This window comes from Mobula birostris, chromosome 24 (genome assembly GCF_030028105.1).
Source record: "Mobula birostris isolate sMobBir1 chromosome 24, sMobBir1.hap1, whole genome shotgun sequence".
In the NCBI taxonomy this organism is placed as follows: Eukaryota; Metazoa; Chordata; class Chondrichthyes; order Myliobatiformes; family Myliobatidae; genus Mobula; species Mobula birostris.
Window position 1 is genome coordinate 44,734,274 of NC_092393.1, and position 23,831 is coordinate 44,758,104.

A 23,831-nucleotide genomic window follows, 5' to 3' on the forward strand; every position below is an offset into this window, starting at 1 on the left:
TCAGCAGTTAGGACCCTGTGTACTAGGTAGCTGTAGAAGATGTTGGTGACACTCCACCTGGAGTGCTATGTGTGTTTCTGGTCACCTCACCACAGAAAGGATGGAAATAGTGCAGGGAAGATTCACAAGGATGTTGTTGAAACTGAACGGCTTGAGTTATAAAGAAAAACTGGGTTGTTTTTCCCTTGGAGCATTGGAGGCCAAGGCTTATATACCTTTATAGAAGTATATAATACAAATTTCAAGGTTGTATTATATATTGTATTAATTTCAACTTTGAACTATGAAATCAAGAGGGACATTGATAAGATGAATGATTGGTCTGTTTTCCAGGGTAATGGAATCTTAAACTGAAAGGGATAGGTTTATAGTGAGAGCTGAGATATTTATAGGGGATCTGAGGAGCAACTTTTTCCCACAGAGTATGGTGGCTATATCAAATGAGTTGCCAGAGGAATTTGTAGAGGCAAGTACAATTGCAACTTTTAAACAACATTTAGACGGGTACGTCGACAGAAATGATTTTGTGTGATATGGGCCAAATGCAAGTAAATGAGACATGGGACAAGGCACCTTGGTCAGCATGAACAAGTTTGGCTGATGTACTGTATGACTCAGTGTCTCTATGACTCCATGGCATTACAGTCAGAGAACATTTAAAATAATTGGTACAGTTGTCATTGTAAGATGAAGCTGAACGTTTGTTTAGTGACTGCTGCTTGAAGGGAAATCAACTAAGGCTGAGCTAAATGACAGAAGTGAGAGTATTAATCAAGAAATTGAGGCTATTAGTCTTATTTCTGCAGTCACAAATGTTGGACTAAGGTGCACTTCAGTCAAAAGAAGCAGCACTTACTGAAGCAATGGATCTTTGACAAACTGAAGGCTGCCCAGTTGGCCATCTGTGATTGCAAAGTATGATAACATTAAAATAAAAGCCATTTACTGACAAGTCTGTTTTACACAGCAGCTGGTTGGCCAAGAGATTGTTAGGTAGAAGAATTCATTAGTTGTTTATGTTTCACTAATATTACGATATATAAAAAATTATGTACGTAATTCTTTGTGTATAATTGCTGAATGTTGTCATTTTTAGTTGCATGTCCTGCCAACACACTACAGCAAATTCCTGATACAAGTAAATGTACAGTCAGTGACCACTTTATTAGGTGCAAGAATGAAACCTGGTGTTGTCTTCTGCTGCTGTAGCCCATCCAGATGGCAGATGGAGTTCAACGCGGAGAAGTGTGAGGTGGTACAGTTTGGAAGGACAAACTCCAAGGCAGAGTACAAAGTAAATGACAGGATACTTGATAGTGTGGAGGAGCAGAGGGATCTGGGGGTACATGTCCACAGATCCCTGAAAGTTGCCTCGCAGGCGGATAGGGTAGTTAAGAAAGCTTATGGGGTGTTGGATTTCATAAGTCGAGGGATGGAGTTTAAGAGTCGCGATGTAATGATGCAGCTCCATAAAACTCTGGTTAGGCCACACTTGGAGTACTGTGTTCAGTTCTGGTCGCCTCACTATAGGAAGGATGTGGAAGCATTGGAAAGGGTACAGAAGAGATTTACCAGGCTGCTGCCTGGTTTAGAGAGTATGGATTATGATCAGAGATTAAGGGAGCTAGGGCTTTATGCTTTGGAGAGAAGGAGGATGAGAGGAGACATGATAGGGGTATACAAGATAATAAGAGGAATAGATAGAGTGGATAGCCAGCACCTCTTCCCCAGGGCACCACTGCTCAATACAAGAGGACATGGCTTTAAGGTAAGGGGTGGGAAGTTCAAGGGGGATATTAGAGGAAGGTTTTTTACTCAGAGGGTAGTTGGTGCGTGGAATGCACTGCCTGAGTCAGTGGTGGAGGCAGATACACTAGTGAAGTTTAAGAGACTACTAGAGGAATTTAAGGTGGGGGCTTATATGGGAGGCAGGGTTTGAGGGTCAGCACCACATTGTGGGCGAAGGGCTTGTACTGTGTTGTACTATTCTATGTTCTATGTTCTATCCACTTCGAGATTCAACGTGTTGTATGTTCAGAGATGCTCTTCTGCACACCACCGTTGTAGTATGTTGTTATTTGAGTTATTGCCTTCCTGTCAGCTTGAAGCAGTCTGACCTCTGTCATTAACAAGGTGTTTTTGCCCACAGAACTGCCACTCACTTGCTGGTTTTTTTGGGGTTTTTTTTTGCACCATTCTCTGTAAATGCTGCAGGTTGTTATGTATGAAAAGCCCAGGAGATCAGCAGTTTTTGAGATACTCAAATCACCCTGTGTGGCACCAACAATCATTTCATGATCAGAGTCACATTGTAGATTACATTTCTTCCTGATGTTTAGTATGAAAAACAGTAAACTCCTTTGCCATGTCTGAATGCTTTTATGCATTAAGTTGCTGCCGCATGATTGGCTGATTCGATATTTACAGTAACGAGCAGGTGTACCTAATAAAGTGGCCACTATATGGCAAATAAATTTGATCCTTGAAAAAGTAGCAATTCGCTCACCTCTGTGCTCTTTGCACCGCAATTCCTACTCTCTGGAAGAAAGATTGAACTGTTTGATGAAGTACTAGCACTGAAGACATCTAATCCTCCACAGAATTAATTCTGTACAAAGCTTTGATTGTGAAGTCCTTGGTAATATCTAAAATTGCACTGTAAATGTCACAAGGAGCAAATTGTGAGTTGGCACCTGTGCTACAAATGTAAATACAAGGTCCATCATTAATTTAATAACAATAGATAGTTGGAACGCTGCAGTTCAGTGTGCATATGGTTGGGTGTTAGTTATACTTAATACTTTATTGTTGCCAAACAATTGATACTAAGACGTACAATCATCAGAGCGATATTTGATTCTGCGCTTCCTGCTGCCTGGATTACAAATCAATAATAAATATTAAAAATTTAAATTATAAATCATAAATAGAAAATAGAAAAATGGAAAGTAAGGTGGTGCAATAAAACTGAGAGGCAGGTCCGGATATTTGGAGGGTACGGCCCAGATCCGGGTCAGGATCCGTCCAGCAGTCTTATCACAGTTGGAAAGAAGCTGTTCCCAAATCTGGCTGTATGAGTCTTCAAGCTCCCGAGCCTTCTCCCGGAGGAAAGAAGGACAAAAGGTGTGTTGGCTGGGTGGGTCGTGTCCTTGATTATCTTGGCAGTACTGCTCTGACAGCGTGCGGTGTAAAGTGAGTCCAAGGACGGGAGATTGGTTTGTGTGATGTGCTGCGCCATGTTCACGATCTTCTGCAGCTTCTTTCGGTCTTGGACAGGACAACTTCCATTCCATGCTAGTACAGTTTCTAATACCACAAAAAACTTTTACCGTTCTTGGACAATTACCAGTTATTTTTTTTTCTGCAATGTGGTTCAGATTCCTCTCTAAATGGCAATGGATGCTCATATATATCAGTAAGGCATGTGCCTCAAGGGAATACTCTTATTCATTGTCAGTGATAATCTTTTAATAATTTCACACTTAATATTTTGTCGCTGTGCATATGCATGGATTCTAGTGTAACGTCTTAGATGATCTAGCTGGTACTTGAGCAGATTCTCTGCTCATTTTCAGACTAAAAAAAAACTAAGTATGAGGAACAGTCTCTGTGAAGGCTACATTTCTGCACTATGTTGACCAGAACTGATGGAGTAGAATTAGGTCCTCAGTGCTGGGGTATTGAGAGAAGATGCTGATGCTGGTTTAATTATCTTGCCAGTGGATTTGAAGGACTTTGTAGAGACAGCAATAGTGGTAACTCTCTGATATTTTGAATTGCCCGCTATAGGTCGTCTCTGAAGAGCACAGGAATGCATAGATCGATGAAGCCTGGAATACCCAGAAACTTGTGCTGGGTTTGAGGGCTTGAACTTCAATCACTCAGGTAGCTATAGCCTGCACTGAAGGTGATGGTGGGTTCCAGGCTGATATCTGCCTTCATTCACAGTTAGTTCATGGGAGAGTGAAGATTTCCATGTTTGCAGATCTTTAGATTGTTAGATACTTTATTGATCCCAGAGGAAATTACAGTGCCACAGTAGCATTACAAGTGTTCAGATATATAAAGATTCAAAGAGAGGTAGAAAGAATAAAAAAAATTACCTCAAACATTTTGCTTCAGTATTCACTATGGAAAAGGATCTTGGTGATTGTAGAGAGGACTTACAACGGACTGAAAAGCTTGAGCATGTAGATATTAAGGAAGAAGATGTGCTGGAGGTTTTGGAAAGCATCAAGTTGGATAAGTTACTGGGAATGGACAAGATGTACCCCAGACAACTGTGGGAGGCGAGGAAGGAGATTGCTGTACCTCTGGCGATGATCTTTGCAACATCAGTGGGGATGGGAGAGGTTCTAGACAATTGGGGGTTGCGGATGTTGTTCCCTTATTCAAGAAAAGGAGTAGAGGTAGCCCAGGAAATTATAGACCAGTGAGTCTTACTTCAGTGCTTGGTAAGTTGATGGAGAAGATCCTGAGAGGCAGGATTTATAAACATTTGGAGAGGCATAATATGATCAGAAATAGTCAGCATGGCTTTGTGAAAGGCAAGTCATGCCTTATGGGCCAGATTGAATTTTTAGAGGATGTGATTAACACATTGATGAAGGTAGAGCAGTAGACATAGTGTATATGGATTTCAGCAAGGCATTTGATAAGGTACCCCAAGCAAGGCTTATTGAGAAAGTAAGGAGGCATGGGATCCAAGGGGACCTTGCTTTGTGGATCCAGAACTGGCTTGCCCACAGAGGGCAAAGCGTGGTTATAGACGGGTCATATTCTGCATGGAGGTCGGTGAACAGTGGTGTGCCTCAGGGACCTGTTCTGGGACCCCCTACTCTTTGTGATTTTTATAAATGACCTGGATGAGGAAATGGAGGGATGGGTTAGTAAATTTGCTGATGACACGAAGGTTGGGGGTGTTGTGGATCGTGTGGAGGGCTGTCGGAGGTTACAGCGGGACATTGATAAGATACAAAACTGGGCTCAGAAGTGGCAGATGGAGTTCATTCAACCCAGAGAAGTGTGAGGTGGTGCATTTTAGTAAGTCAACTATGATGGCAGAATATAGTATTAATGGTAAGACTCTTGGCAGTGTGGATGATCAGAGGGATCTTGGGGTCCGAGTCCATAGGATATTGAAAGCTGCTATGCAGGTTGACTCTGTGGTTAAGAAGGCATATGGTGCATTGGCCTTAATCAATCGTGGGATTGAGTTTCAGTGCCAAGAGGTAATGTTGCAGCTATATAGGACCCTGGTCAGACCCCACTTGGAGTACTGTGCTCAGTTCTGGTCGCCTCACTACAGGAAGGATGTAGAAATCATAGAAAGGGTGCAGAGGAAATTTACAAGGATGTTTCCTGGATTGGGGAGCATGCCTTATGAGAATAGGTTGAGTGAACTCAGCCTTTTCTCCTTGGAGCAACGGAGGGTGAGAGGTGACCTGATAGAGGTGTACAAGATAATGAGAGGCATTGGTCGTGTGGATAGTCAGAAGCTTTTTCCTAAGGCTGAAATGGCTAGCATGAGAGGGCACAGTTTTAAGGTGCTTGGAAGTAGGTACAGAGGAGATGTCAGGAGTAAGTTTTTTTTAATGCAGAGAGTGGTGAGAGTGTGGAATGGGCTGCCGGCGATGGTGGTGGAGGCAGATATGATAGGGTCTTTTAAGAGACTTCTGGATAGGTATGTGGAGGTCAGAAAAATAGAGGGCTATGGGTAACCCTAGGTAATTTCTAAGGTAAGGACATGTTCGTCATAGCTTTGTGGGCAAAGGGCCTGTATTGTGCTGTAGGTTTTCTATGTTTCTATGTTTCAAACAGTCTAACAGGAGGGAGTCAATACTTCCCCAGCTATAGGTTTACTCATTAAAGAGCCTAGTGGCCGAGGGTAAGAATCACCTCATATCACACTCTTTGGAACAGCGCAATTGTCTTAGTCTGTAACTAAAAGTGCTCCTTTGTTCAACCAAAGTGGCATGCAGAGGGTGCGAGACGTTGTCTAGAATTGCCAGGATTTTCAGTAGGGTCCTTTGTTGTACCACAGCCTCCACTGTGTCCAGTTTGACTCCTGTAACAGAGCCAGCCTTTAGTATCAGAGGGTAGTTTTGTACAGCAGGAGGTGGTTGTTAGAGGACCTTTTTTTTTGTAGATGCTAAGTGTAAAGTCCATTCTCCCTTAAGCTACAGTGAATGAGTCAACAGTGACAGAAGGGATCTCAGCTTTTGAATGTGTGAATAAGTATGTGTTACCTGCATACAAAAGTTTACTGACTGAAATTGGCATGATCTTCCTCTGTAATGGACGTAATATAGGTTAAAATTTCTCATTTATCACAGAGGTTGACTTCACTCTCATGGGAGCATGTTGGTAATGAGGCACAGTATTGCAGTGGGTTTACTTGTTGTTAGTCTTCAATTTATGTAGTGGAGCTAGTGATTCAGATTATAGCTTGGATGTGATCATTCTTGGATATGAAGAGAAGATGGCGGCGCGACACAGCGAGCAGCAGCCACACCGGAATAAATATCTGTAATCTGTCAAGTAGGATGCCATGCACAACCCTGATTTGATGGAGACAGATGTGAGAAGCACGGAGGAACATCTGGTGAAACTTCTGAAATGCCTGTTTTGCTGCCGCTGCTACTGTGCGATCCAGAATCTCCAGAGAGGAAGGCCCCGAATCCTCGGCTTTGCCCGTTGCTTGGCGGCCGGGGCTGGGGTTGAAGCGCTTGGCAGAGATGGTGCTTGGTGCTCAGTGTCGGAGGCTGGTTGGAAGGCTCGAAGTTTTCGGACAGACTCAGTGTCAGCTGTGGTCGGGTGCTTCCAGGGTGCTGCATCAGCAAGTTTGCAGCGCTGGATGTTCATGGTAGGGAGAGTTTTTCTTCCTTCTACCGTCCGCGTGAGATGATGGGGCTATCGGGACTTTGAGACTTTTTTTACTGTGCCCATGGTCTGCTCTTATCAAATTACGGTATTGCTTTGCACTGTTGTAACTGTATGTTATAATTATGTGGTTTTTGTCAGTTTTAGTCCTGGTCTGTCTTGTGCTCCTGTGATATCATTCTGGATGAACATGGTATCATTTTTTAACACATGCATTACTAGATGACAATAAATGAGGACTGAGTGTCCTCATAATCTAATCTATCATTCAGCTGTTATAAGATAAAGCCGAATTTCTGTTGACTGCAAATTTAAGAAGGAAGCTTCACAATTGCTTGACTAAGCTCAAGGCTTTTCTGAGGTCAAGGAGACCACACAATATCCTGCTCCCTGCGTTTTCCTTTGGTCTTATTGACTAGTGAAGGTCACGCTTGATGTTTGGCCTGATGGATGCAAGCCCCATTGTCATTTGGGAAGCAGCTCGCTTGCTACTGGGAGGGATTTGTTGCGATGGACCCTGACAATGGTATTCCTTTAGGCAGGCACCAGAGAGATCTAACTGCAGTCAGAATTCCTAATTCCCAATCCTAAATTGGTTATGATTATGGTGTCTCTGAGGTACCTCCATAATAGAGTCATAGAGCACTATAGCATAAAAACAGGGCCTTTTATGTCTTTTTTTTCCAAAACGGTGAGGTCAGGTTGATAAATTGCAGCTGACGTTCTTCCCTGCCAAAAATTGAAAAATCAGTCAGAAAGCATTCCGCTCCCAATGCCTTTATGCTCTTTTATCAGTTGACATATGGTCCCTGCAACCTTCCCTGGGATGGTGAAAGATCGGACTGGATAATTTGCTTTTATGAGATGGAGTCAAGAGCATTTGGGTCAAGGACCAAGTCAGGGTTGAATAGTTCTTTAGAGCATTTATTCTAGTGAGCGCTGATTGCTTCTCTGTCTTCGATTATGCCTGTCTTTGGTTTTTACTGGCATGGGTGTTTGGGCTGCAGGTGGTCTTGATAGTGCAGAACAATCTTGGCATGACATGATTATAATTGAATCAGTGGGCTTAGTGTGGTCTTTTCACCGAGACGAGGTGTGGTGTTCTTTAGGCCACAGTCTTTCAATTGAGCCTCTGTCTTTAGATTTCAGGAGAGCTGTTGTGTCCTGCTTGTGGAGTGCTGAATCCAAGAATGCTTTGTGTTTGTGGTTAAATAGCATCTCCTGATTATTTCAAGTAGAGAAACTAAGAGTCTCTTCACAGCTGCTGGCTTTGGTGGCTGCTTAGACATCTCACACTCCTATTGTCGAAAGAATGTACGTAAGGTACTGTCTGAGAACAACTAATTTGCAAGATAGTTCAAAATTTTAACACTGCTTTTCTTGTGGGAGGGAACATTACTGTGGCAACCATCGAGTTATGGTAGGCTGATTACAGAGTAGATTAAGTGAGGTTAGCACATTAATCATCAGTGTTTATCTTAGATGATTTGAAGAAGGCAAAGGGTGTCTATGTTTCATGATAAACTCTTTATGGTGCTCAGATGCAGCAGTCTTGTCACACTCCTGTTCCCCTGACCTGGAACATGTAATGATTAAATGTCAGCCATTCTACTTACCAAGAGAGTTCTCTGTGATCCTGACTGCAGTTTACGTACTAGTAAAGGACAATGTTAAGCAGGCACTCAAGGTACTGAGTGCTGACGTCAGCAAACAAGAACTTCAGTAAGGCTTGTTTAAAGAAACCTCTGGCTAATTATCATCAACATATCACCTGCAACACCAGTGTTCCCAACACACTCAACCACTGTTACACCACGAATAGGAATGCCTACCGTTGCATGCCTAGACCGCGCTTTGGGAAATTTGACCACTTAGCTGTCCTCCTCCTTCCTGCATACAGGCAGAGGATTAAAGCACAAAGCTCCAGACATAAGGACAGCAAAGAGGTGGTCGCCGGAGGTGGAAGAGTGGCTATGGGATTGCTTCGAGTCAGTGGGCTAGGCCCTATTCAAGGATCTGAACAAAAACACCACGGTTGTCATGGACTTTATAAAAGCAGTCATAGAACTGTCCCCACAGAATCAATCGGAGTCGTCCCTAACCAGAATCCCTGCATCAGCTTTGAGATCTACAATTTACTGAGGGTGAGATCAGGGGCACTCAGGTCCGGTGACTAAGTAAAATGCAAGAGGTCCAGCTACGATCACCATCTCATGAGCGAAGAGGCAATTCCAGTTCAAACTTGAATCATTGAAGGGTGTTCGGCAGCTGTGGGATGTCTCGAATGCTATCACCTCCTTCAAAGTGAAACCAGGCGACATAGGTGATAACAAGGCTTCCTTCCATGATGTGCTCAATGCACCTTATTCTTGTCTCGACCCTTTGCACCTGAGGTTTTTGAACTTTCTCCCCATTTAGAAAATAGTCTTTGCTTTTATTCCTTCTACCGAAGTGCATGACCATAGACTTCCCGACACTGTATTCCATTTGCCACTCCTTTGCGCTTTCTCTTAATCTGTCTAAGTCCTTTTGCAGCCTCTCTACTTCCTCAACACTACCTGTCCCTCCACCTATCTTTGTATCATCCACAAATTTGGCCATAAAGCCATTAATTCCATCAGCCAAGTCATTAACATAAAACATAAAAAGAAGCAGTCCCAACACCGACCCCTGCAGAACACCACTAGTCACCAGCAACCAATCAGAAAAGGCTCCCTGTATTCCCACTCTTTGACTCCTGCTAATCAGCCCATGCTCTATCAATGCTAATATCTTTCCTGCAGTACCACGGGCTCTTATTTTGTGAAGCCGGCTCATGTACGGTACCTTGTCAAAGGCCTTCTGAAAATCCAAGTACACAACATCCGTCGATTCTCCTTTATCTACCCTGCTTGTTATATCCTCAAAGAATTCCAACAGATTTGTCAGGAAAGGTTTTCCCTTAAGGAAACCATGCTGACTTTGGCCTATTTTAACATTGTGCCTCAAGTACCCCAAAATCACATCCTTAACGATTGACTCTTAACATTTTCCCAACCTCTGAATTCATGCTAAATGGCCAATAATTTCCTTCCTTCTGCCTCTCTTCCTTCTTGAAGAGTGGAGTGACTATTGCGATTTTTGTAGTCCTCCAGAACCATGCCAGAATCAATCAATTCTTGAAAGATCATTACTAATGACACCAAAATCTATTTAGCTACCTCGTTCAGAACCCTCGGGAGCAGTCCATCAGGTCCCGGTGACTTAACTACCTTCAGACTTTTCAGTTTCCCAAACACTTTCTCTCTGGTCATAGCAACTGTATTCACTTCTGCCCCGAACACTCACGAAACTCTGGCATGCTGTTCATGTTTTCAACAATGTAGATTGATGCAAAATATTCATTCAGTTCATCCGCAGTTTTCGTGTCCCCCGTTACTACCTCTCCATCATCATTTTCCAGTGATCCAATATCTACTTTCACCTCTCTTTTATGCTTTATATATCTGAAAGAAGATTTTGGTATGCTCTTTGATATTGCTGACTAGCTTGCCTTCACCTTCCAGCTTTTCCCCTCTTATTGCATTGTCAACCACAGTTGCCTCAACCCGTATTTTGAATACTTCTTCTTCTTTGTAATGTATCTATCCTGCACGTTCTAATTTGCTCCCAGAGTCATGGCTTCTCTGCCATCATTCCTGCTAGTGTCCCCTTCTAACCAACTTTGGCCACCTCCTCTCTCGTGCCTGTGTAATTTACTTTACTCCACTGTACATCTGACTTTAGCTTTTCCCCTCTCAAACTGCAGGGTGAATTCTATCATATTATTATCACTGCCTCCTAAGGAGTTCCTTTACTTGGAGCTTCCTAATCAAATCCAATTCCTAACACAACACTCAATCCAGAATAACTGATCTCCCAGTGGGCTCAACTACAAACTACTCTTAAAGGCCATTTTGTAGGCATTAGACAAATTCCCCCTCCTAGGGTCTAGCACCAACCTGATTTTCCCAATTTACCTACAGATTTAAATCTCCCATGATTCTTATAGCATTGCCCTTTTGACATGCTTTTTCTATGTCCTGTAGTAATTTGTAGCCCATTTCCTGGCTACTGTTTGGAGGCCTGTATGTAACTTCCATCAGGGTCTTTTGACACTTGTAGTTTCTTAAATCTACTCACAAGGATTCTACACCTTCCAATTCTATGTCACCTCTTTCTAAGGATTTGATGTCACTTTTTACCAACAGAGCCACGCCTGCCCACCTGCCTGTCCTTTCAATACAATGTGTATCCTTGGGTGTTAAGCTTCTGACTGTAATCTTCTTTCAGCCACAACTTGGTGATGCCCTCAATGTCATACCTGCCAATCTCTAACTGCATTACAAAATCATCTACTTTATTCTGCGTACTGTGTGCATTCAAATATAACATCTTCAGTCCTATATCTGTCACCCTTTTCAGTTTTGTTCCCCTTTTACACTGCAACTCATCTTACTAATTGCAATCTTGGCCTATCATCTGCCTGTCCTTTCGAACAATCTCACTACATACTGCCTCTGCTTGTAAACCAACAGGCCAATCATTCTGGTTCCTACCCCCCCTGCCAAATTAATTTAAGCCCTCCTTACTAGCAAATCTGCCCAAAAGGATATTAGCCCCCTCTCAGGTTCAGGTGTAATCCATCCCTTTTGAACAGGTCATATCTTCCCCAGAGGAGACCTTAATGATCCAGAAATCTGAAACACTGCCCCCTGCACCGGTTTCTCAGCCACTCCTTCATCTGCCAAATCATCCTGTTTCTACCCTCACTGGTGCTTGTCTGGTCTTCTATGGAATCCCTGTCACAACTGAAGTCCTATTCTTCCTCCCCACCCCCCGCTTCCCTTCTGAGCCTCAGTACCAGAGATCTGGTAGCTGCCACTCTCCCTGGTAGGTCTTACCCTCGACAGAACCCAAAAGGGTATATTTATTATTGAGGGGAACAGCCACAGGGGTACACTGTACTGCCTGCCCAGTTCCTTTTCCTCTCCCGGTAGTCACCCATTTTCCTGCCTCCTGCAACTCAGAGTGGCTACCTCCCTGTAGCTCCAACCTGTCACCTCCTCAGTTTCCTGTATGCTTATGACGCTGAAGCAAAGCACAGGACCAATTTCATATTTAAGTTTGCTGACAACACCAATATTGTCGGCCAAATCAAAGATGGTGATAAATCAGCATATAGGAGGGAAACAACAACAACCTCTTACTCACTGTCAGCAAGACCAAGGATCTGATTATTGACTTCAGGAGGAGGAAACTGGAGGTCCATGAGCCAGTCTTCATCAGCGGATCAGAGGTGGAAAGGGGTCAGCAACCTTAAATTCCCTGGTGTTATCATTTCTGATAACTGTCTTGGTTTCAGCACATAAGTGCCATTACAGAGTAAGCATGACAAGTGCCTCTACTTTCTAAAAAGTTTGCAAAGATTTGGCATATCATGTAAAAACTTCTACAAACTTTTATAGATGTGTGGAAAATATATTGACTGGTTGTATCACAGCATGGTATGGAAACACCAATGCCCTTGACCAGAAAAGTGGATACAGCCCACAAACAGGAAAACAGATACCGGAAATCCAAAGGAACACACACAAAACTCTGGAGGAACTTAGCAGGCCAGGCAGCATCTCTGGAAAAGAGTAAACAAGAGTAGTCCTGAAGAAAGGTCTTGGCCTGAAATGTTGACTGTTTGCTTTTTTCCATGGATGTTGCCTGGCCTGCTGAGCTCCTCCAGCATTTTGTGGATACAGCCCAGTCCATCACAGATGAAGCCCTCCCCACCATTGAGCACATCTACACAGTGCACTGTCGCTGGAAAGTAGCATCCATCATCAAGAACCCCACTGTTCAGGCCATGCTCTCTTGTCACTGCTGCCATAAGGAAGAAGGTACAGGAGCCTCAAACCCACACCACCAGGTTCGGGAACAGTTATTACCCTTCAATCACCAGGCTCTTGAACCAATGGGGATAACTTCATTCAACTTTGAACTGTTCACATAACCTATGGACCTTCGTTCGAGGGGTTTGGCTTGCTGATCACATCAGTGTTTGAGAAAGTTAACAGTGAATTTGGCACCCAGCCCTTGTTACTGGTGTCTCAGCTGAAGTTTGATTCATTTGTCGTTTGATGTTGACTTGAGAGAAGTAATGCACATTTTATATTTGAATGATTAGCAAGAAATGATTTGACAATTTCCTTGCAATGAACCTGTGTGGAAAATACAAACACTGTGGGTTACAAGATAAATTATCACAACAGCGCCCAACAAATGGCAATAGACAGTTTCTCTACCAGATCCTAGTCTGATGTTTGTGGATATAGATAACATGTACCCACACTCAACACACACAAAATGCCAGAGGAACTCAGCAGTCCAGACAGCATCTATAGAAAAGAGAACAGTTGACGTTTTGGGCCGATACCCTACATCAGGACTGGGAAAAACGATGAGGAGTCATAAGAAAGAGTTGTAGTTGTCCTCCAATGCACTGCATGTTTGTGTGGAACCTGGCTTAAACCTGCTCAAAACCGTAGGCAAACAGGTGGGGAAGGACCGCAGTAAAGTGTTCTTCTGTTACTGGGGAGGGGGGTTGGGGGGGGGACGCATGTTGGAACTGGAAGAATTTGAATTATTGCTCCATTCTTACCCCTAGGAAAGGAGACAGTAAACATGGTGTGAAGACAATAACCTATCCCTCAAAGTCAGCAAGACGAAGGTATTGGTTGTTGACTTCAGGAGTAGCGGACCGCACGACCCAATTTACATCGGTGGTGCGCAAGTGGAACAGGTCAAAAGCTTTAAGTTCCTCGGGGTCAGTATCACAAATGACCTAACTTGGTCCAACCAAGCAGAGTTCACTGCCAAGAAGGCCCACCAGCGCCTTTACTTCCTGAGAAAACTAAAGAAATTTGGCCTGTCCCCTAAAACCCTCACAAATTTTTATAGATGCACCGTAGAAAGCATTCTTCTAGGGTGCATCACAACCTGGTATGGAAGTTGTCCTGTCCAAGACTGAAAGAAGCTGCAGAAGATCGTGAACACGGCGCAGCACACCACACAAACCAATCTTCCGTCCGTGGACTCACTTTACACTGCACGCTGTCAGAGCAGTGCTGCCAGGATAATCAAGGACACGACCCACCCAGCCAACACACTTTACGTCCCTCTTCCCTCCGGGAGAAGGCTCAGGAGCTTGAAGACTCGTACAGCCATATTTGGGAACAACTTCCTTTCAACTGTGATAAGACTGCTGAACGGATCCTGACCCGGATCTGGGCTGTACCCTCCAAATATCCGGACCTGCCTCTTGGTTTTTTTTGCACTACCTTACTTCCCATTTTTCTATTTTCTATTTATAATTTATAATTTAAATTTTTAATATTTACTAATTTTAACTATTTTTAATATTTAATATTTGTAATCCAGGGAGTGTGAAGCGCAGAATCAAATATCGCTGTGATAATTGTACATTCTAGTACCAATTGTTTGGCGACAATAAAGTATAAAGTTTCTACCCTTTTTCTTTTTTCCTTTTCCCTCCTCCCTCCTCCCTCCACCCTCTCCCTCCACCCTCTCCCTCCTCCCTCTCCTTCCTCCCTCTCCTTCCTCCCTCTTCCCCCTCCCTCTTCCCCCTCCCTCTTCCCCCTCCCCCTTCCCCCTCCCTCTTCCCCCTCCCTCTTCCCCCTCCCTCTTCCCCCTCCCTCTTCCCCCTCCCTCCTACCCCTTCTCTCCTAACCCCTCTCTCCTAACCCCTCTCCACCCCTCCCTGTCTCTCCTCTCTCTCCCCCTCCCTCTCCCGTCTCTCTCTTCCCCTCTCTCTTCCCCTCTCTCTTCCCCTCTCTCTTCCCCTCCCTCTTCCCCTCCCTCTTCCCCTCCCTCTTCCCCTCCCTCTTCCCCTCCCTCTTCCCCTCCCTCTTCCCCTCCTTCCCCTCCCTCTTCCCCTCCCTCTTCCCCTCCCTCTTCCCCTCCCTCTTCCCCTCCCTCTTCCCCTCCCTCTTCCCCTCCCTCTCCTCCTACCTCTCCCCCTACCTCTCCCCGTCTCTCTCTCTCTCTCCCCCTCCCTCTCCCCCTCTCTCCCTCCCCTCCACTCCCTCTCCCAATGTTCACTGATAAGAATTCACATAACTTGAGGCACCTATGCTTCCTAGATCATCCAGTCTCTGCCCTTTTTTTTATTGGAGATGCAGCTTAAAAGTGTTATTAATTATGGAAAAACATGAGGTTATCCACTTTAATGGAAAAGTACAGAAATGCTGAGTTTTGTTTAAATGGTATGATATTGACAAATGGCAATATGCAAAGGAGCCTGGGGGTGTGTGTCTTGTACACCCATTACAGGCAGCTAGCCTAGTGCTGTAGCAGGTAGCCTAAAAGACAAGTTACCTGTTGCCCTTCGTGGCAAAAGAATCTGAGAGCAGTTTTGGTCCCCTTAGCTCAAAAGAGAATATTGTTGTCTTCGGTGGAGTGTAGGATGCTTTACTAGATAGTGTAAGGAAAGAATGCATCGACTGTCCCTCATTTCCACAGAATTTAGAAGAAGCAGATACAACAGCATTGAGAGACATTTAGAGAGGCACATAAACTGGGAGGGAATGGAGGGATTTAGGCCAAATGTAGGCAGAAGGGATTAATTTGGCATCATCGTTGGTATAGACATTGAGGTCTAAAGTGGCTGATCGTGTCCTTCACCATCCTATGATCCGTAAGGTGATCCCTTTATAGTCAACAAAGAGCTTGGAGGATTTGAAAAGGTAGTCGTAGGGTCAAAGATTTTTCTGGCTGTTGTCCAGAACTCAGAGGTCCTCACATAAGCGATAAGCCATTTAGGACAGGCCATTTTGGACTATGATGGGGAGAATTCCTTCATTCCAAGATGTTAAACATAACAAATTCTCCATCAAAAAGGACGGTGGGCACTCAGTTATTGATGCATTTAAAGCAGTTTGACATGTCTTTGGATAAGGCATGTAGGGAGATGACTTGGATGTCATTTTGTTTAATGGCACGATAGACTTGTGAGTTTGAATGGCCTTCTCCTCCTCCTTTGTCTTATGTTCTGCAGCCTTGATTTGAGGCCTCATCCAAAATGACAACATCTTGGAGGTGCAGGATTCCCTCAGCATCTGCTCAAGTCTTTGGAGTGGGGCTTGAAACCACCGTCCTTTAACTCAATGCTGGAACCATATTTGGCATCAGGGTCAACAAAAAGATATGAAAGGGTCATTGCAGGATTAGTGCAAGAATATTAAGATTATCGTAAATCTGTGTAATTTTTACTGATGTGTATCAGAAACTTTTTTTTGGCGTGAGTTGAACTAAACTGGACCCTTTTCCTTCTTCCCAGCTTTATGTTGTTGAGAAATAGGAACCATTAATCTGTTCAATAATTATATGCCTGATATTAAAATAGCTTTATACAACAAACATTATTTTAATGGCAAAACTATTCAGATGTTTAGATTTTTTTTCACATTGTAAAGTATAAAGTTTCTCAGGCATTAAATACTCTTTACATTTACAATTTAGGAATATACCTTTGATTGACATTTGTCTCCAGAGAACCAATGAATTGATAAGTGAGTTTAAAATCTCCAAAATCTACCTGGTGTCCTTGCCAATTGGTACATGGAGGTGCTCCATGATAAAAATTGGCTGATGTAAATTTTCAATTTATTTTTACTCTAAATTTATCTAAAAACAAAACAAACTGTCACAATTCACTTTTCCAGACAGTGAATAAATATGGAACAGAAACTCTCTGGGATACAATAACTTTCTATTTTGCCATGAATAATTTTTTCAAATTTGTAAAATCTTAGGTCCTTAAATTTAGATGCCATTTATGGGAATGGCTCTGTCAGGTTTTGAAGCTCTGATGCTGGCTTGTTTCTACATATTTCCAAGAATCCATTTAAGTGGGAACTAAATTTAAATCTGCTATGTAGTATGGGAACTGATGCTTCACCCCGGACAGCAAGTGACGAAAAGCTTCATTTGTGTAGAATTAAAACAGAGAATGCTGGAAGTATTCAGCACACCGGGCAAAATTGTGGTGAGTGAGATGCAGAGGTGAAATCTCAGTCATGAAATGAGGTGAAATTTCCATTTGAATGACAGATCCAATACTGACCGCAGCAGCTGTGCAGCATTTCCACCAAAGGAGACTGATTTTAGGTGAAAGCCTGATTCGAACTTGGTTTGAGGGCATTTGATGTCTCCATACTTCCACATGTTGCTTTCAGTTAGTAAATTCAGAAATGCTGAAATAATAATACTACATATCTGATTTCATTATTCAGTAAAAAAAATACTTATTGTATTTTCCTGGTTAATGATAAATCATATCCTATAGCAACAAATGAAGACCATTTGGCCCATTAAGTCTATACTGGCTTCCAGCAGAGCAGTGCTGTGAATCTCACTCTCCTTATTTCCTTGTGACCCTGCAGCATATTTTCTTGATTATTTTTGTGATTTTCCCATACAAGAGGGTTATTTGCAATTGCCGGTTGGTTTATCAGCATGTCTTTGAAAGGAGGTGGGTATTATGGGAGCATTCTCCTGGGAAACCTGTGTTCCTGGGGTATTAATTGCTGCATCTGCTTTCATTTCTTGCTTTCATTTCATTTCCTTCCTGTTGGTGGTTGAATACCTCCTATAATTCAAATGAATCCTATTTGTTATTCTTGGTGTTCTGAGGACATATGTAATTAATTTATAGCCTTAACTTAAATGTGAACTCACTTATATGATAGAAACAGCTGTAACTTGTAATTTGGCGCTGGCTGCACCACCTGAGGCTACTAGGCTGTCTTCATATAACAGGGTCACATTGTAGATGGATGTTGGGGAGGGTAGACAGGGAACAGTAAGCCCCAGCCATAAGTATTATGAATACTTTGGCAGCTGGTTAAGCTCTGCCGGTATTTAAAACTTATGAATAAACTTCCTACATATTCCTATTCTTATCAAACAAAAATTACAAAAGGCATACAAAAATAAAAACTCTATTTTCAAAGGTTTCAATTGGCTGAAGCTCAGTCTGCCTGTCTCTGGAAGGAAATGTGAATTAAAGGCATATTCTTAGATTGTCAAATGTAACCGTACGATCAAATGTTTGGGGAACTTTTTGAGTTCAGATGTGAAACACATTGTGAATTGCTGAAATCCTTTGCTATTGAAAAGAAAAAGTATTACATTTATTTTAATACCAAACATACAAATTATATTATAATTATTGAAGGCCACAGTAAGCATGCTGTCCTAACACTTCAAGTGTTTCTTCATTTAATAAAATGTTTGTTGCTAGTTTGAATTGTTGACCATTGTTGATATATGTCCAAGTTTACAGATTTCAGCATCTGTACCTTTTTTTTGTGCCTCCATCTGGAATGTCGTTCATTTTGTTATGCGCAGTGGAACACCTCCTCCGATCACTCTTTGGCACGCAACTGTAAATTCATTCCCTCAGCTCACATTCACCATCTTGTCAATCGCCCAGTGCCTTGGTGTTCCCTATCTTTTATTCCTATAATGCTCGGCTAAATCTCTTTGATCCTGATGCATTAAATATAAATGGCTATAAAATGTGTGCAGTAGAAGGAGCACAAGAGGCAGAGCTCCGATGAATTCAAAGAAATGTGTAAGAAATATTGAATCCCATTTAGTTTAAATAAGCATTTGAATTTAAAAAATCATGAGAGAAATTAAAATGTCCCTTCAGGATAATTTGAAAAATAAGTAGTTTGAAAGTAACAATATTTTAGGTGTGTTCTTTTTTTTAAAATTAAGTGCCTTTGAGGTGCAACAGTAGTTTTGTGGTTAGCGTGATGCTATTACAGCTCGGAGCATCTGAGATCAGAGTTCAATTTCACGGCCATCTAGTAAGGAGTTTGTATGTTCTCCCATGACCACGTAAGCTTCCTCTGGGTGCTCCGATTTCCTCCCACAGTTCAAAGACATACCAGTTAGTAGATTAACTGGTCATTGTAAATTGTCCCGTGATTAAGTTAGTGTTAAATAGGTGGTTTGCTGGGCAGCGTGGCTCACTGGGCCAGTAGGGGCTGTTCCACGCTGTATGTCTAAATATAATAAATTTAAAAATAGGCGCATAAGAGAGTACCTAAGACCAGAAGAATGAGGCTAGAGAGTTAATACAGGAAGAGAGCTTTAGATTTCTGATTTATTGGAATTAGGTGAGTGGACTTAAAGAGGCTGTGTGTATTAGTGAAGAACGCACCTCCTATGCAGTGTGGATCTTCAAAGCTATCATGGGAGCTGTGCGTGTCATCAGCTGAAGGAGCACAAGCTCTGCATTTTGCAGCCTGAGCAGCAGCTGGTGTTGGCGTTCAGGAAGCTGAGGGCTTTGCGGGAAGTGCGCTTTAGGAGGTGGTCACTCCGCAGCTTAGAAGAATGCAGCAGGGAGGGACAGGCCAAAAATGCAAGCGCACTCAGATTTCCGATTTGGATTCAAATTGGTTTGTCACGTGTGCATCAAAATGTACAGTGAAATGCATTGTTTGTGTTAACATCCAACACAGCCCAAGAATGTGCTGGGGGCAGCCCGCAAGTGTTCTGACACCAACATAACATACCCACAATGTTCAGCAGAACAACACGAGCAGCAACAGCAACAACTAAACAAAACAACCGCAAAACAGCCCTTTTTCAGAGATGTCCCATGTCCTTTCCAACCCCTCCCCAACTTGCAGCTTCAAACTAACTTACCTTCTCACATTGCTAGCTCTGATGAAGAGGGTTTCTAGTGTTTTCTGGATTTTGTGCCACTGTTCTGTTGGTGTGGAGATGGAGGAAAAAAAAAATGAAAGGATTGTACAGAGCAGCTGCAGAGAATTCGGGAAGGCTGAATCAGCGATGACTGAATGGCAGAACAGCCTTGGTGTAATTCTGCTCCTGTGTCTAATGGAATGGCCAGGAATTATGTTGGAATTGATGATAGAGGTGGAGAAAGAGTTGTGATAATTACTCCCGATGCTGTAGGCCAGCAAATACAAATAAATAAATAAATACATTCTCCTCCTCTCTCTTCTCTCCTCTCTACTCTCTCTACTTTCTCTGCTCTCTCTTCTCTTTACTCTCTCTTCTTTCTCTTCTCTATCTACTCAGTCTTCTCTCTACTCGTCTCTCTTTCTCTTCTTTCTGTTCTCTCTTTTTGTTCTCTTTCTTCTTTCTGTTCTTTCTCTTCTCTCTCCTCTCTCTCCTCTCTCTCCTGTCTCTCTTCTCTCTCGACTCCCTCGACTCTCTCCACACTCTGTACTCTCTCTTCTCTCTTCCCTCCTCCCTCTACTCTCTACTCTCTCTTCCCTCTTTTCTCTCTCTTCTCCCTCTACACTCTATCTTTCTCCCTGTCTCACTTGCTCTCTCTCTCTCTCTCTCTCACATATATGTATCTATATAATCTATCAACAGGATACTGGAGATAGTGCAGGAAGAGATCATAAACACAAACTGTTCTGTCAATGCTGGAAATCCAGAACAACACACACACACAATGCTGCAGGTTTAACAGCATCTTTGAAAATTAATAAACAGTCGATGTTTAACACCAAGATCCTTCATCAGAACTGGAAAGGAAGGGGAAAGAAGCCAGAATAAGACAGTGAGGCAAATGGAAGGAGTACAAGCTGGGAGGTGAGAGGTGAAGCCAGGCGGGTGGTTGACAGGGTTGAATTAAGAAGCAGGGAGGTGCTACATGGAAAAGGTAAAGGGCTGGAGAAGAAGGAGAGAAGGGCAAACCACGGGGAAGAAGGGAAGAAGGGTCAATGGGGGTAGGTGATAGGCAGTTGAGGAGGAGAGGAGAGGTGAGAAGGGAGCCAAAGTGAGGAATAGAAGAAGTAAGAAGGGGAGGCAGAAATAGACTTGATGGGCCGAAAGACCTTGTTCCTTGGTGTAGCCATCTGGTGATTCCATGAAATGCAGTAGCTGATTTATTCGGTTTGTCAGTGGATAGCACAAAGTGGACCAGAAAATTCTCCATTAACAGCCGTGATTGCGGAATGATTGACTTTGAAGCATTGTTTTAAACCACTTTTTACCATTTTTACCATGTTTGAAAGTTGGCAAACACTTTGTAAAGTAGGAAAATCAAGCAATATATAATCACTCACAAAATCATTTTGTTATTATGAAACCTATATGAAGCCATGTGTGGGTTTTTTTTTATCGATTATATTACCTGTCAGATTCAATCGTTGCTTTTTTTTGTCCTTGAATGTCATTGTTATGTAAATTAAATTCATTAATTATATGTATGGCCTAGCGGGCTATACACTGAGATTTAGTGAAGTTCAGCTTCTGAGCACACAGTCAGTTTCATTTCTTCAGCACTTAATCATTTGAGTTGATGGATGGCATTTGATTCTTTTCATGCACCGTGCACATGAGCCAATATAAATTACTAGAGGACGTGCATTTAAAGGTGAGGGGAGGGAAGTTTCAGGGACACAACACGCTGGAGCAACTCAGCAGGCAAGGTAGCAACTGCTGAGAAGAACAAAGTCGACGTTTTGAGCCGAGACCCTTTATGAGGCCCTGAGGAAGGGTTTCACCCCAGAAATATTGACCCTTTATGCCCCTACATTGATGATGGTGCCTGACCTGATGAATTCCTTCAGAGTATTGTGTGTGCATTGCTCTGGATTTCCAGTATCTGCAGAATATTTTGTGTTTGAAGTTTAAGGGCAATGTGCAGGGCAAGGTTTTTTTACACAGAAAGTGGCGGGTACCTGGAAAAGGCTGCCGGTGGGGCAGGGGGGCTGTGGGGGGTGTGTGTGCGGTCAAAGCAGCTACAATAGTAATGTTTCAGAGGCTTTTAGACAAATGCATAAATATGTAGGGAATGGAGAGATAGGGATCATGTTCAATTTGTATCTTGTTTGACACAGACATTGTGGGCTGGAAGGCTTTTTCCAGTTTTCATAGTCATAGTCATACTTTATTGATCCCGGGGGAAATTGGTTTTTTGTTACAATTGCACCATAAATAATTAAATAGTAATAAAACCATAAAGAATTAAATAGTAATATGTAAATTACGCCGGCAAGTAAGTCCAGGACCAGCCTATTGGCTCAGAGTGTCTGACCCTCCAAGGGAGGAGTTGTAAAGTTTGATGGCCACAGGCAGGAATGACTTCGTATGACGCTCTGTGCTGCATCTCGGTGGAACGAGTCTCTGGCTGAATGTACTCCTGTGCCCAACCAGTACATAATGTAGTGGATGGGAGACATTGTCCAAGATGGCATGCAACTTGGACAGCATCCTCTTTTCAGACACCACCGTCAGAGAGTCCAGTTCCATCCCCACATCATCACTGGCCTTACGAATGAGTTTGTCGATTCTGTTGGTGTCTGCTACCCTCAGCCTACTGCCCCAGCACACAACAGCAAACATGATCGCACTGGCCACCACAGACTCGTAGAACATCCTCAGCATCGTCCGGCAGATGTTAAAGGACCTCAGTGTTTATGTTTTATTTTCCAAATTGTTGATCAATTATCGGACTTTGAGTCATGATCTCGCACAAGCACGCTGTTAAAAACTGCAGCATTTGAAACTTGCGAGGGTCCTTGCTGTTGGTTCCTTCTGCTATCCTTTCATCTCTGGTTAAAACACCATCGGCTATTTTCTGTCTCCTGATGTTAATTCATTTTCATTTTTAAATCTTTTTATTAATTATTATTGAAAATTGACAAAGAAAAATACATTAGAATAATCAATTCAATATATCAATAAGGATAATGTTAATTCTAGCCATTTCCGCTTGCTCCCGGTGGGCCCAGAGAACACAGTTTGTGTTAATTGAGTACGGAGCAATTGTTTTAAAAGCAGCAGGCAGTCTCAGGGAGGCCTCGGTGCCATTATGGAGGTGTCAGGGTGCCGCCCAAGCACATTTGACGGTGCCATTCGATAGCTTTCGACTGAAGCAGAGAGGTTAGTGCTATGCCATTACAGCTCAGGGTGTACTGGAGTTCGGAGTTCAACTCCAGTGCTGATCAGTGAGGATAATCTGTACACCCTCCATCGTGGAATGCATGGGTTTTCTCTGGGCCCTTCTGGTTTCCTCCTACAGACCAAAGATGAATGGGAAGCTTAATTGTTCATTGATTAGGTTAGGGTTAATCAGATTTATCGAGTGTTGCTGGGGCAGTGTGGTTCAAAGAGCCTACTCCAAGCTATATTGCTAAATAATAAATAGATTGTTTGGACGGAGGGACTGTGGAGCAAAAGGAATTTTTACTCTTGTGCCCACTTGCCACCTGACCTGGATCTGGATCCAACTGTCTCGATCTGGACCTTGAATATTCCATTCACCACTGGAACACTTTCAGCTGAATCAAATCTGAAATGGTTTCCTTTCCATTTCCTTTGGTAGTTTACAAATGAATCAAAGATCTATTATTTTTCAGACCTCTTCAATTTTCTTGTGGTATTTTAGATGTTAAATTATGTATGAGGAACATGCATCATACCTTTTAACAGCCAGGGTGCTTAATAAAACAAGGAAATGGAAAGGGAACAAGTGTACCGGCTGATCCAATTTGCATATAAAGAACTTCATTGTCCATAAAAGTGTAAAGGTAAGATGAATTATAAAGTACAATAATTTCATGATTTAGTATTTTCTGATGTAAGAAACTAGAAATGAGGGAGGAAACAAAGGAAATTTGAGTTACTGATTTGAGGGAACTGCGGGATTTGTAATCTGTTTGCTTGAATGACCTTATGTTCTTTGCTTTATATTAGTTGTTCACAGTGACTGGTAGTAGATCATGGTGCTCTGTTATGTTAGTGAGCTGTTGAGGCAGTCAGCAAGTTTTTCAATCTTCCATTGTGCAATTGCCAAGTGGATGTGACTAGACTCCTTGTGGTAGCCTATGCATTTTGCTTCAGGCCAGTTGATTTCACTC

The 23,831-nt window shown here is 42.7% G+C and overlaps 1 protein-coding gene across 3 annotated transcripts in view; it reads left to right on the plus strand.

The window, feature by feature from the left end:
- The window catches only part of LOC140187171 (zinc transporter ZIP11-like), an 840,422-nt gene that overhangs the window by 279,352 nt on the left and 537,239 nt on the right, over nt 1-23,831 (plus strand). The gene's annotated exons all lie outside the window — the stretch shown is intronic.